General features: G+C 38.8%; 1 protein-coding gene across 9 annotated transcripts in view; it reads left to right on the top strand.

Moving 5' to 3' along the window:
- The window catches only part of wwp1.S (WW domain containing E3 ubiquitin protein ligase 1 S homeolog), a 91,831-nt gene that overhangs the window by 15,369 nt on the left and 62,121 nt on the right, over positions 1-14,341 (top strand). The window contains exons 3-4 of one of the 9 annotated variants that reach the window (XM_018223839.2): positions 6,830-6,973; positions 12,150-12,277. The exons of 6 other annotated variants lie outside the window; for them this stretch is intronic. The gene's annotated coding sequence lies outside the window, so the exon portion shown is untranslated. The remainder of the gene's footprint in view (positions 1-6,829; positions 6,974-12,149; positions 12,278-14,341) is intronic. 2 more of the 9 variants (XM_018223840.2, XM_018223838.2) reach the window with 2 other exon arrangements.

The raw sequence follows: 14,341 nt of genomic DNA on the forward strand, positions 1-14,341 counted from the left end.
AAAAGGGTATGCTATAGCAATACTATTTAGATTTTTTTTTTCATGAATTGGACATTTCAACTAAATCAAAGTGTTCAAATTCTTCATAAACAGGTGAAACTCTAGGTAAAATCCCACACTGAATTCTGGAGTTTCTGCATTCCCAGGTCTTTTTGACTTTTGCCTGTTTCTATCCCGCAAATGTAATGAAAAATTATATCACAATTTTAAATTTATAATTAAACATTTAAACAGGTCTTGTATCCCACAGCAACCAGTCGGATGTTTTAATCTACTAGGTGAATAGTAAACGTTTCCCTCTGGTTGGTTGAGCAAACTTTAATTGCATGTACAATAATGTTTATTGCTTGTGAATAGAAAATGGAAAGGAGAAACATCTACAGAGTTTTTCCATAGCAAATACAAAGCCTTTGCATTGTTTTCCCATAGCAAATACAAAGCCTTTGCATTAACAAAAGAGATTTTTATTTGTTTTTGTTTTTTAATTCCATGATTCTTCCAATCGGCATCTTGTAAATGGTTTATAGCTTGCCGTTATCATATTAAAGTAAACACGAGCGTGATGGAATTGGTAATAATTGTATTCTTATCTAATTTCTAAAGGGTACAAGTTGCCTTTAATGAAGGAATACTTTGTCCCTCATCCAATAAAAGTGTGCAAGTGCTCAGCCTGAAGATATAGTTACATGGCCGAGCTCCAGGAATTCCTAGAAATACACTTGAAGCCAAACTGGGCTTTATTCAGGTTTGCCCTACCAATAGAATGTTCTCCATGAATTGCAGATTAATCTGCGAGGTCTTATACTGTGTTCATTGGAGTTTATGCAGTGGGTTGAAAATACAGGTGTTTTCACAACTGTTTATGGTGATCTTGGCTATTTCCATTTGTCATGAGCTCTGAAGTGGTTAAAGGAAAAACACATCCTGTTCATGAGTAATGTATTGGCACATAGCTTATTGTGTACATGGAACATTCCTTCTCTTCATGCATTTATATGTACGACTGCCATGCTGCCTTCAATCTGCCTGTTGATGCCAAAAGGTAGCGCAAACCCTTTTAAAGGAACAGTAACAGCAAAAAATGAAAGTGCTTTGAAGTAATGAAATGATAATGTACGGTTGCGCTGCACTGGTACAACTTGTGTTTTTGCTTCAGAAGCTCTACAATAGTTGATGTAAACAAGCTGCTGTTTAGCCATGGGGGCAGCCATTCAAAACTGAAAAAGGAGAAAAGGCATAGGATACACCGCAGATAACAGATAAGCTCTGTAGTATATAATGGGATTATACAGAATTTATCTGTTATCTACTGTGTATCCTGTGCTTGAATGGCTGCCCCCATGGCTACACAGCAGCTTGTTTATATAAACTATAGTAGTGTTTCTGAAGCAAACACACCAGTTTTACCAGTGCAGGACAACAGTACATTACATTGTCAATTAAAACACTTTCCTTACTGTTACTGTTATTGCCTTTTTAAGATCCCTGTGAGTGCCTTGTATGGCTTAACGGTAATTAATATTTCTGTCTAACGCCTGTACGTAAATGTGTGATGTTATCATACTTTTATTGTTTTTGTTCTTCAATGTGTTTAAATTGCTCTCCCATGCTCCAGTCAGAACATCCGCTCTCAAAGAAGATATAAACCCAAAAAAAAGGTTTTCCCAATGAAGGGAATGCGGAACATTCATTCAAAATGTTGAAGGGTTTAAGGGCAAAGACACATGGTCAGATTCGGGGAGATTAGTCGACAGGCGACAAATCTCTTATTCTGATCAACTAATCTCCCCGAACTGCCTTCCCGCCGGCTAGAATTTCCACTTCACGAGGAAACTTCGGGCGACTTTGGAAAACGCAGCACTCCGAGTGCCATCCCGCCGGTGATTTACATTCTAGCTGGCAGGAAGGCAGGGAAAGGCAGTTCAGGGAGATTAGTCGCCCGAAGAAGAGGAGATTTGTCGCTGGGCGACTAATCTCCTCCCGAATCTGATTGTGTGTTTCTGCCCTTAAAGGAATACTGTCATGGGAAAAAATTTTTTTCAAAATGAATCAGTTAGTAGTGCTGCTTCAGCAGAATTCTGCACTGAAATCCATTTCTCAAAAGAGCAAACAGATTTTTTTTATTTTCAATTTTGAAATCTGACATGGGGCTAGACATATTGTTGATTTCCCAGCTGCCCCAAGTCATGTGACTTGTGCTCTGATAAACTTCAATCACTCTTTACTGCTGTACTGCAAGTTAGAGTGATATCGCCCCCCTCCCTTTTTCCCCCCAGCAGCCAAACAAAAGAACAATGGGAAGGTAACCAGATAGCAGCTCCCTAACACATGATAACAGCTGTCTGGTAGATCTAAGAACAACACTCAATAGTAAAAACCCTTGTCCCACTGAGACATATTCAGTTACATTGAGAAGGAAAAACAGCAGCCTGCCAGAAAGCATTTCTCTCCTAAAGTGCAGGCACAAGTCCCATGACTGCCAAATGTTTAAGGTTGTGGACAAACAGGAACATAAAACCGCAGAAACTGTGCTGCAAGGTTTTTTTATTCACAACATGTTTCGAGCTAGTGGCTCTTTTTCAAGTGTACACTTGAAAAAGAGCCACTAGCTCGAAACATGTTGTGAATAAAAAAACCTTGCAGCACAGTTTATGCGAATCGTGACACTGGTACAAACTTTTTCTTCTTTCTGCTGAAGTCCCATGACTGGGGGCAGCTGGGAAATTGACAATTTCAAAATTAAATATAAAAAAATCTGTTTGCTCTTTTGAGAAATGGATTTCAGTGCAGAATTCTGCTGGAGTAGCACTATTAACTGATGTGTTTTGAAAAAAACATGTTTTCCAATGACAGGATCCCTTTAATGTTACTTGTAATTGTGATTCTTTCCCTTTCTGAACTGCTGGTTCTGTGGAAAGTATGTAGCATAGGATTATTCATAGCTCTGTAAATCAATTGGCTTCTGCTAAGCCGTTTAAAAGTCAGCGCCACTATGGTATCAAATAGAACTGCACTGATAATGATTTCAGTAACTTATGTTTGCAAATAACAATTGAAAATTTTAATTTATGTGTTTTGTTGCTTATTATTCTGTACAAACAATACAGTTGACAGAAGGAGAGTATACAGGCTGTTATAGAAGGAATATCAAATAAACATCAGCATAGTGTGACAACGTGTCTGTTCTACTGTATGGTTTTTACCAGTGCTGTGTACCCTTGTTATGCTGCATTAAAATATAGAAAAAAAAACTATTTTGTGTATAATTGGGGTTGCCACGCCTGCCAGGGCCATGGGCCGGTATTACAAATTTACCGGCAATGTAGCTGCCGGTAATTTGTAATACCATTTACAAAATCCCCTGCCCGCTGATGAAAACTTACATTTTCATCGGCTTCGGGCGGTGGCTCCGCCCCTTTTGTGACTATACTCCCCATGGCTCCATCCCTTTGTGGCGCTACTCCCCCATGGCTCCGCCTCTTTTGTGGCGCCCCTCATCGGCTCTGCCCCTTTTTGCGTCACACCCTGCCCCTTTCTTTTCCGCCCACCACCATGGACGGTAATTTTTTTTTTTTTAAAAGGTGGCAACCCTATGTATAATAAAAGAAAATGTAATTCTAAGCAACTTCCCAGTATATAATCATTAAACATATCCAATTGTTTATAATTGTAATAGTTTAAAACACTGTTTGTTTATCCCTTTCCATTTTCTGTGTTTGACTTTCGAAAGAGTGTTTCTCTGGTAAATTATTTAGAATAGCATTTTCTTATAATGCTAAAAATACAGTGAAACCTCAATTTTACATTCCCTGATTTTTAAGTTTCCCCTCCTTTTACATTGTTGTTTTGTGGTGCCACCTATATATTATGCATAATACATTTCCATGATTTTACATTTTCCTGGATTTTACACCATTTTTTCTGGTCCCCTGAAAAACGTAAAATGGGGGTTCTACTGTAGTAAGAGCAGGAGCTCATCTCTATGTGAGTTAGAGGTGCCGTATTTCCAGTGACTTTGCCATGACTATCCTTCCCACCTGCCCAAATCTTGCCCTATTGCACCTGAGGTCACTTTCATGTTTTCATAAGGGAGAATCAATATTTTACCTCCTGTGCTGGTACACAGGGGCTACTTTACCAGACCGATCTGATCCCACCCCATCTCTCCCCTGTAGGAATTCTGCCTTGTAGCCTTCAAAGTAATTTCGCAAATTTTTGGCAACGCAAAACTGGTCAGATTTGCCCATTACTACTGCAGTATAAAGTTTCAGTTTTCACCTTATTATGTCCTTCTAAAGCAGCTATGGGGTTGCAGACTCTATAAAGTGTTCTAAATTGATACGTTTCTTATTCTTGTCCCTGCTGAGCAGAATCGATGAGTTTCATTAAAGGCAGCTGTTGGAACTGATACAATAGTTGCTAATATTCCAAAGATACTGCTGAGAAATGTATCTACTAATTGTATCAACTATATGTAGCAAATTGTACCAACTCAGAATCTGCACCTGGATCACTGAGCTGCCAGACTGAAACACCAGGACAGGAACATTAAACCTTAAAGGGACCCTTCACCCAAAAAAATTATTCATAATTCTATTTTATTACATTAGTCAAGTAAAATGAACTTTAATTACACTATAAAAATTATTTGAATCTTGTTTCCTCCAGTATGGGAATTCATAATTATAGCAAGCAGGTAGGAGCCATTTTGTGGACACTGTTTTTAAGACAAGCCTTGCATCATCTCAGAATCTTGTTTGTGCATCAGAATGGGGGACCTGATGTCCATCCCCATGCCCTGGTTACACAATTAAATGGTAAAGAGAATGGAGGAATGTGGGGAGAACAGATTTCTAGGAAGTGCTGAATGGAAAGTGAAAGTAATTGTCTGCCCCACCTCTATACCCAGGGCATAGAGGAGGGGCAGACAATGTTTGATTGACAGCTGAGATGTTTAAATGAGCTTACAACAGTTATAAATGTTTTAATAAAAAATAGAAATTGGATTTCATGTTTATTTTGAAAAGGACTTTTATTATACAGCTTTTTGTGTCTGGGTGACAGGTCCACTTTAAATGACTTTTTACAATTACTTTCTATTTGCAATTGTTTTTCTAATAATTCATCTAAAAAGTAAATTTTTCACTGTCTAAAGCAGCTTTGAGGGGGGTCGTCAACCCTGTAAACTGTTCTAAACAAATACATTTAATTCATACATTTCGTATGTTTGTCCCTGCTGAGCAGAATCCCTGGGTTTCATTAAAAGCAGCTGTTAGCATTGATACAATAGTTGCTAATATCCCACAGATGGTGCTGAGAAATGTATCAACTATATGTAGTAAATTGTAACCGTTCAGAATCTGCTCCTAGATAACTGAGCTGCCAGACTGAAACACCAGAGACAGGAACATTAAACTTTACACTTACATTTTGGAAAAACAGAAACAAATAAAAAATGTAAAGTAATTGTAAAAATGTTCTTATTTCTGGTGAACAATCTGAAAACAACTCAACTGAAAAAAGTGTTTGGAAGGTGAAAAACCCCTTAAAAATTTCAAATCTAAAAAATAATTTAAAAAAAGTGTGAAAAACTCAAATTGAGAAATACTCAAATTTTGGCATTGGGAGAGAGAGAGAGATGCTTTGTAACTGTGAAGCTCCCCTTATGTTGGGGATTTGGACTACTACGTGCTAATGAGAAGAAGCAGAATGAAACACTTGGTTCAGCAGGCCCCTATCAAGGACACTTTGCAAATGCATGAGGCACAGGGAGTTCCAAGCCAATTCCTTCTTGACTCTTTAAGATCAGAGAAAAACTTTCTTAATTTCCTTGTTACTTGGCAGAGTTCTTCATCCCTAGCTCCAAATTCTTTGCACAGGGACAGTTATACTTGATAGTGTTCTGTGAAAATAGATTTATAAAGAGAGAAAAACAAGCACATAAGCATGTGTTATAAAAGTTTATTAATTCGCCAATTAAAGAGGTTGTTCACCTTTAAATTAACTTTTAGTATGATGTTGAGCAGGGATCCCCAACCTTTAGAACCCAACATTCATAAGTAAAAGGAGTTGGGGAGCAACACTAGCATGAAAAATGTTCCTGGGTGCCCAATAAGGGCTGTGATTGGCCATTTACTAGCCTCTATTTCGATTGTCAACCTACATTGAGGCTCTGTTTGGCAGTGCACCTGGTTTTTATACAACCAAAACTTGCCTCCAAGCCTGGAATTTGAAATTTAGCTCCTGCTTTGAGGCCTCTGGGAGCAACATCCAAGGGGTTGGAGAGCAACATGTTACTCACAAGCTACTGGTTGGGGATCACTGATGTAGAGTGATATTCTGAGACAATTTTTAATTTTTTATTATTTGTGTTTTTTGAGTTATTTAGCCATTATTCAGCAGCTCTTCAGTTTGCAGTTTCGGCAATCTGGTTTCCAGGGTCCAAGTTACCCTAGCAACCATGTATTGATTTGAATAAGAGACGAATATGAATAGGAGAGGCCTGAATAGAAAGATGAGTAATGAAAATGAAAAGCAATAACAATAACTGTGTACTGTGTACATTTGTTTCCAGATGGGGTCCGTGACCCCCATTGGAAAGCTGGAAAGAGTCAAAAGAAGAAGGAAAAATAATTCAAAAACTATATAAAAAAAAAAAAAATAATGAATACTAATTGAAAAGTTGTTCTATAACATACTATAAGTTACCTTAAACTAATACCCCTTAGAAAATAGATTTTTTACTTTTCTCTATTCCAAGCCAGGGGGTGTGCCCTTTGCCTTTCTTGTGTTCCTTGATTTGTGCCATATGTTCCCTTTGCATTTGCAGAGAGGGAGTGTGTGTTCTGCAGGGAGAAGTGCTGAAGCAGCGAAAGCACAAGCAAAACAAGCTTGTGTATTAGTGACTCGCCCAGAATAAAGCTCCGTTCTGCAGACGCAGGCTTGTTGGATTACAGAGGAAAGTCACAGAATGGTTAGTCCTTGCATTATACACACAGCTATCCCCCTGGGTTATTTATCTGCGCTCCTTTAATCCCTCTCCATGGCAGATATCTAGGTTAAAAGCCACCGACGTGCTCAGTATAATAATATCAGTAGAATTCCTAACTTGTTTATAACCCATGTACTTGACTTTGCACATTACTTGGTGTGGTCTGGGTATGATGGACATTTGACAGCTGCTTGTTTTTCGCCCCCTCTCTGTGCTCAGCATATCTGAATAAAGGCCGCGTGCTGCAGTGCTGCTGGAATTGCGGTGCTTGGCTAGGGAAGAAGGGAAGGCGATTAACTTAAAGGGGAACTATTGTGAAAATTAAACTTTAATATAAGCTCCCTCATAATGAAATAAGAAACTTTCTAAATACAATTAATTAAATATTCTGCATCATTTCAAGTGTATGTTCGCTAACCCTCTCTCAGCATCTGTTTCTGTCTTTATTCAGGAGTTGGGTGTCAGATGAATAATCCAATATATCTTATAGGGGGGGGGCTTCCTTTCCTAGTAGATGTATTTAAAAGGATACTGTCATGGGAAAACATGTTTTTTTCAAAACACATCAGTTAATAGTGCTACTTTAGCAGACGTCTGCACTGAAATCCAATTCTCAAAAGAGCAAACAGATTTTTTATATTTAAATTTGAAATCTGACATGGAGCTAGACATATTGTCAGTTTCCCAGCTGTCCCAGTCATGTGACTTGTGCCTGCACTTTAGGATGGAACTACTTTCTGGCAGGCTGTTATTTCGCCTACTTAATGTAAATGAATCAGTCTCAGTGGGACTTGGTTTTTACTATTGCCTCTGAGGCAAGATCTACCAGTTGCTTCTAAGGTTATCCCTTACCTTCCCATTGTTCTTTTGTTGGGTTTCTGGTGGGGGGGGGGAAGGGGGGGTGATATCACTCCAACTTGCAGTAAAGAGTGACTGAAGTTTATCAGAGCACAAGTCACATGACTGGGGGCAGCTGGCTAACTGACAATATGTCTAGCCTCATGTCAGATTTCAAAATTGAATAAAAGAAAATCTGTTTGCTCTTTTGAAAAATGAATTTCAGTGCAGAATTCTGTTGGAGCAGCAATATTAACTGATGTGTTTTGGAAAAAAAAAAACCCATGTTTTCCCATGACAGTATCCCTTTAAGCTTATTCAAATAACTCATTCCAGTACAAACAAAATCTAACATAACTGCCTTTTGCGCAAATCCTCTATGTAGAGAGACATGAAGTCTGGTGATTTTGATATAGTGAGCTCCAATACATCTTCTAGGCAAAAGGAACCCCCTTATAAGATATATTGGATCATTCATCTAACACCCAACTCCTGAATGAAGACAGAATGAGGAGAAACAGATGCTGAGAGAGGGAATATTGAAGATAAACTGAACAGAATATTTGATTGTATTTAGAAAGTTTCTTATTTCTGTATGCTGAAGCCTATATTAAATTTTTATTTTCGCATTTGTTCCCCTTTACGAGATCAATGCTTTAAGTTTTCAGCAGCTTCATAAAACAGACAGTCATCATGCTGGAGAACTTAGGGCGCAAGCAACTCATTTACAAACAGGCAGCGTTTAGCAGCAGCTGCAAATGTGCGATGCTGGACTTAAAAGGAGCTTAGTACTGCAGAGTAGAGACACATTGCAGCATAGAGAAATGTGTTGCACCACTCGGGACTGCCTGCTTACGTGTCAAAGGAACAATTGTTCTGGCCCAGTCTCTGTTTTGTTTTCCTTGCAGCAAGTATTGGCTGGTATAATAGAGTTCTGTGCACTGCAAGTGATACTTGTTATGTAATTTAACCTACATGCCTCTGCATTCCAGTTTAGGCTCCCAGGGATTTAGTTTAGGGACAAGCAAGACCTTGATATACTCTTTAGGGCTGTTTAATAAATATAGTGGCAAGAGTATGATTGGCGTTCCAGAGCCTTTAGAAAACAGATTTCGAACAGGATAGTATTTGTTGTATTAACTGCAGAGCAAGTGTTTTACAACTTGACAGGCTTTCTAACAGTGTCCAGCACACTATGGGTTAAGCTGCGCTACCTTTGCTCTCCAGTGGCATCTGCTATAAAATGTTAAAGGACATGTAAACCCCCTCCACAAAAATTTCATCAGTGAACAGCTTCTTTGAAATCTTTAGATACCTTTCACTCTGGTTGTTAAAAGGTTAACAGTAAGGCTGCAGCATCCCCATGTAAAGTCTAAAATAGAACAAGGCTAGAAATGCTGTATTTTGTATACTAAATATAAACATGAACTTACTGCACCACAAGCCTAATCAAACAAATAATTTAACCTTTCAAAGTTGGCTACAGGGGGTCACCATCTTGTAACTTTGTTAAACATCTTTGCAAGGCTAAGACTGTGCACATGCTCAGTGTGGTCTGGGCTGCTTAGGGATCGTCATAAACAAAGCTGCTTGAGTTCTGCATGGCTGGGAAGTAAGGTGGGGGCTCCCCCTGCTGTTCATAAGTATGATTGTTTCCCTGCTCAGCAGTTAGGGACCATCTGACAATGCCTATCCACAGCCGTAAATACAGTCAGGTTTCTTATAAAAACAGTACGTGTTTTTTAATTAAAGTATATTGGAGATAGGTTTCTTTTTCATTAAAGAAAGTAAAAAGGGGATTTTATTTTTTTTGCCTTTTCCTGCCCTTTATCACTTAGAATTCCTTCTGCTTCTCTAACCCACTCTGCCCCCTCCCTCAGGAATTACTTTGGCTGTTGGCTCATGATCATGCTCAGTTCTTCTCAGCTCAGATTACTAAACACACCCTCCAGTCTTAACAGCCAATAAGGAGATAGCATTGCTGGTTCCCATAGAAACTCTAGCTATCAGATCCTATTTTATTCTCCTAACCACCTCTCCTGAGCTCAGATTAACTATTTCAGTTCTCTACCCCAGCAGAAATTTTTAGTGTGTTGTGCCTGTGTTAAGCTGCTTTCTGCATTGCATGAACTTTACAGCATACATGTCCTGTTTGCACATGTCAATGTTACTGATGATGTGTCGGAGGGAAAATGGCCGCCGGGTGAAGCTGCTATTTGTTTTAGGGCAAATGGAGGGGGTTGTATGCAGTACAAATGATATGGCTCGGGTGGGGAAGATATGTCCAATGGATATATATGGTAGGAAAATATAGGCTTTTCATGTCCTTTAATACAGTATACACTATTGCTTGAGAGCCCATACACTGCAGCCCATGGCAGACTCTCTCTTTCATGCAAACTAATGTGTAATATATATATGATTCTTGTATTGAATTTGAAGGATCAGACTTGATGTATCATTGGAGGTTTAAAACTGTGTTCACTGGAAAGGGGGATAAAAACCCTATATATGCAGAATTATTCTTTATATTCTTCATTGCATCTGATACTTTGCTCAGTGAGGCTTGTTTATCTGTGTATCTGTTTGTTTTGATGAGCGGGTTTGTCCAGAGGGAAACACTGGCCTCAGGTGGACAATTTGTTATGAATCAGTTTAGCGATCATGCTTGGCATAAGCATTTTATTTTGACTGAATGCTTCTATGTTGCTCACTATGTAATTGGGGCAGATCTTTATTGGACTAATAACAGTTGTGGTGCATGAGCAGTTTGTGCAGCTCCGTATAAGGTCTAATGTTCAGATCTGGCGATCTATTGTTAGTCTTTAAAGGGTAACTATAGCGAAAATGTTTATAAGCTTCATCATATTGAAATAAGAAACTTTCTAAAAACAATCAATTAAAAATTCTGTACTGAAATAATCAAGTTTATGATCACCATTCCTCCCTCAGCATCCCTTTATTCTCTCTTCATGCAGCAGTTGGGTGTCAGATACTTGCAAGGGAAGTCAGATACTTGACAGTTAGATCCAATATATCTTATAGGGGGGGCTCCTTTTGCCTAGAAGATATATTAGAGCTCACTCTATTAGAATCACCAAACATCCTGTCTCTCTACATGCAGGATTTGTGCAAAAGGCAGTTATTTTGATAGGTTTTACTTGTACTGGAATCTTGACACCCAACTCCTGCATGAAGACAGAATGAAGAGAAACAGATGCTGAGAGATGGATAGTGACGATAAATTTGATTATTTCAGAAATGATTCAGAATATTTAATTGATTGTATTTACAAAGTTTCTTATTTCAGTATGCTGAACCTTATATTAATTTTTCATTTTCGTGATAGTTCCCCTTTAAGGTTGTATGGCATGAGGGACAATTTGAATGGACTCCAGCAAGGGTGAATGTGTGCCTTTAGCCTTACCACTTGCTCTAACATTCTTGGTACATTATTACAAGTATGTTACAAGCATTACTTTGGTGAGTGGGTAGATGGCTGTTATAGAGAAAACAGACAGGTACTTGAATGCATGTGCTTTGGTTCAAAGTGTTTGGTGATCAATACCCCCCCCCCCCGATATATTGTAGAAATTGGTATTCTTTTTGTGTTCTTTTTTTGTGTGCTTTTGAGCATTGATAACAAAAAAAAACAGCAGGAAGTAGAACTGTCAGGGTGAAGGGATTTGTAGTTCAGCTAAGGGCAAGGCCAGACGTGGCGTTTTACAGCCAGGCGTAAATACGCATAAACTGCACTACCACTGAAACTAATGGAAAATGCACTATGTCAATTCACACAGGGCGCTTGCAAGCTGAAATCCGCCACAGGACGCCATTATTGGTGTTTTTTTTTTTAGCAGAAATGCCAGTACGTTAAGAAACTACCAAATCGATAGACTCTAAGGGATCTGCACGTTTGAAACCACACTTTGCGTAAATACGCAGCGTATTTTAAATATGGTGTCCAAATTCTCAATGAGAACAATGAGAAGTGCATGTTGGGAAAAGAATCCTACATGCTGAAAAATGCATGAAAAATGCCTGTTGCTGGTCGCATGTGGTTTCAGTGGCGTATTTACGACTGGCTGTTCTTTTTTAAAAACGTAAAAATGCCGCAAAAACGCCACGTCTGGCCTTGCCCTAAGGCTGAAGAGTTATAGGCTCAGAACCCGGAGCCGGTTTCTTTTAGTTGCCTTTCCGAGCTTCCAAATTGCCTATTGTATTGCAAAGCAACTAACCTTGTGACTGCCAGTATATAGAACATAAGCACCGCAGCTGCAGCAGAGGTAACAGAGGGTTTGTCCCTGCTTTCTCCCTGTAGGTGGTGACATCAGTCACATGACTGGCGCGGACTAGAATCGGCAGCAGTGCTCAAGGAGGGAGAGCCTGTGCAGTTCCTTGTGTAACTGTTTATAGGAGATGCCTTCAACTTCACTAGAACTGCCAGTTGTAAGTGGCTCTTCATTTGTGCTCTGTGCATTGCTTATTCCCAGCCCACAGCTTGATACTTCCCTTCTATCCATAATCTTCTCATTCACAGAACATTCTTTTCATGAATGGGGCATGTAACATTAATATGTCTGTGTAATGTAGCTGTGTCTGTTGTTCATTTTGCAATAATGCTAAACATGTGTAATTATATCAACTACAACTCCCAGCATCCCCAGTCTGTAGGGAAACATTAGAGCGGTTTAGAAACAGACTGCAAGTGTACTATAAAGAAATATGCAGTACCTTTAGTCTCAACCCAGACGTTAAAGGGACTCTGTCATGATTTTTATTATTTCATTGTTGCACTGTTTACACTGCAAATAATTCACAATTTAAAATTTAATTTCTGCACCAGAAAGTGTATTTTTTTTAATTGTAATATTGGTGTTTAGGTGCATCTCGGGCCATTTTGCCTGGTCATGCTTTCAGAAAGAGCCAGCACTTTAGGATGGAACTGCTTTCTGGCAGGTTGTTGTTTCTCCTACTCCATGTAACTGAATGTGTCGCACTGGGACCTGGATTTTACTATTGAGTGCTGTTCTTTGATCTACCAGGCAGCTGTTATCTTATGTCAGGGAGCTGCTGTCTGGTTACCTTCCCATTGTTCTATTGTTAGGCTGCTGGGGGGGAGGGGTGATAACACTCAAACTTGCAGTAAAGAGTGACTGAAGTTTATCAGAGCACAAGTCACATGACTGGGGGCAGCTGGGAAACTGGCAATATGTCTAGCCCCATGTCAGAGTTCAAAATTAAATATAAAAAAAATCTGTTTGCTCTTTTGAGAAATGAATTTCCGTGTAGAATTCTGCTTAAGCATTTTATATATTATAAATGATTTTATTAAAACATTTGCAAGGTTTGCTCTAGGCCTAGTACTGGTTAAACTTTGTGGCATTTATCACATTCCCTTAAAGGAGCTTTATGAAAGTATACGGGAATCTACTGTGAAAACTTAAACTGCATTTCCATTAGTTTGTGACATTTATGATAAAGATCCTAAATTTAAAAAACGCTTTATTCTAAATTCAAAATGTAACCTAGTTGTTTGTTTCTAATGACCTCTAATCATACACCATGAAATATGGTTGACCAGCTCAGGGATACAGATTTACTGACTCGGTAGGGTATAATGTTTGGCCAGCTCATTTTCACCTTCCAAACACTTTTTTCAATTCAGTTGTTTTTAGATTGTTCCCCAGAAATAAAGACTTTTTCCAATTACTTTACATTATTTATTTTTTACTGGTTTTCCAAAATCTAAATTTAAAGTTGAATGTTCCTGTCTCTGGTGTTTCAGTCTGACAACTCAGTAATTCAGGTTCAGACTCTGAACGGTTACAATTTTGCAACATTTAGTTGATACATTTCTCAGCAGCATCTCTGGAGTATTAGCAACTATTGTATCAATTCTAACAGCTGCCTGTAATGGAACCCAGAGATTCTGCTCAGCAGGGACAAAGATAAGAAATGTATCAACTAAATGTATCAATACAGTTAACAGGATCGGCGACCCCCCCCCCCCCCAGAGCTGCTTTGGAAGGTGAAAAATGAAACTTTACAATTCAATATTAGAAAAACGGTCACATATAGAAAATAGAAAGTTATTGGAAAAAGTCATTATTTCTGGTGATCTATCTGAAAACAACTAGTTGTTTTGAAGGTGAACCACCCCTTTAACACATTGACCCGCTTCATTTTTATTCAGCTAAGCTTAAAGACCAAAATAACACTTCTTTCTGATTTTGGCACATGATGTGTATTGTTGAATTTGGCATGGATCAACAAAAGGCTAGGTTTCGCCATGCTTGACTAGTATTTGTTATTGGGGGGCCTATTAGGCATGCTAGACCAACAGTACTAGCTTGAAAAATATGCTGACAATTATTGCCTAAAAACAGAGTTTTGCAAGTTATATGTGCAGTTTTGAAGTTATTTCAGCCATCCATAATCAGGGATGGACCCACCAGGTTTTCTGGGAGGCCCTAGTGGACCAAGTCCCACACTGCCTTCAGTAGGAAATGA

The sequence above is a fragment of the Xenopus laevis genome, chromosome 6S (assembly GCF_017654675.1).
Source record: "Xenopus laevis strain J_2021 chromosome 6S, Xenopus_laevis_v10.1, whole genome shotgun sequence".
Taxonomy (NCBI): domain Eukaryota; kingdom Metazoa; phylum Chordata; class Amphibia; order Anura; family Pipidae; genus Xenopus; species Xenopus laevis.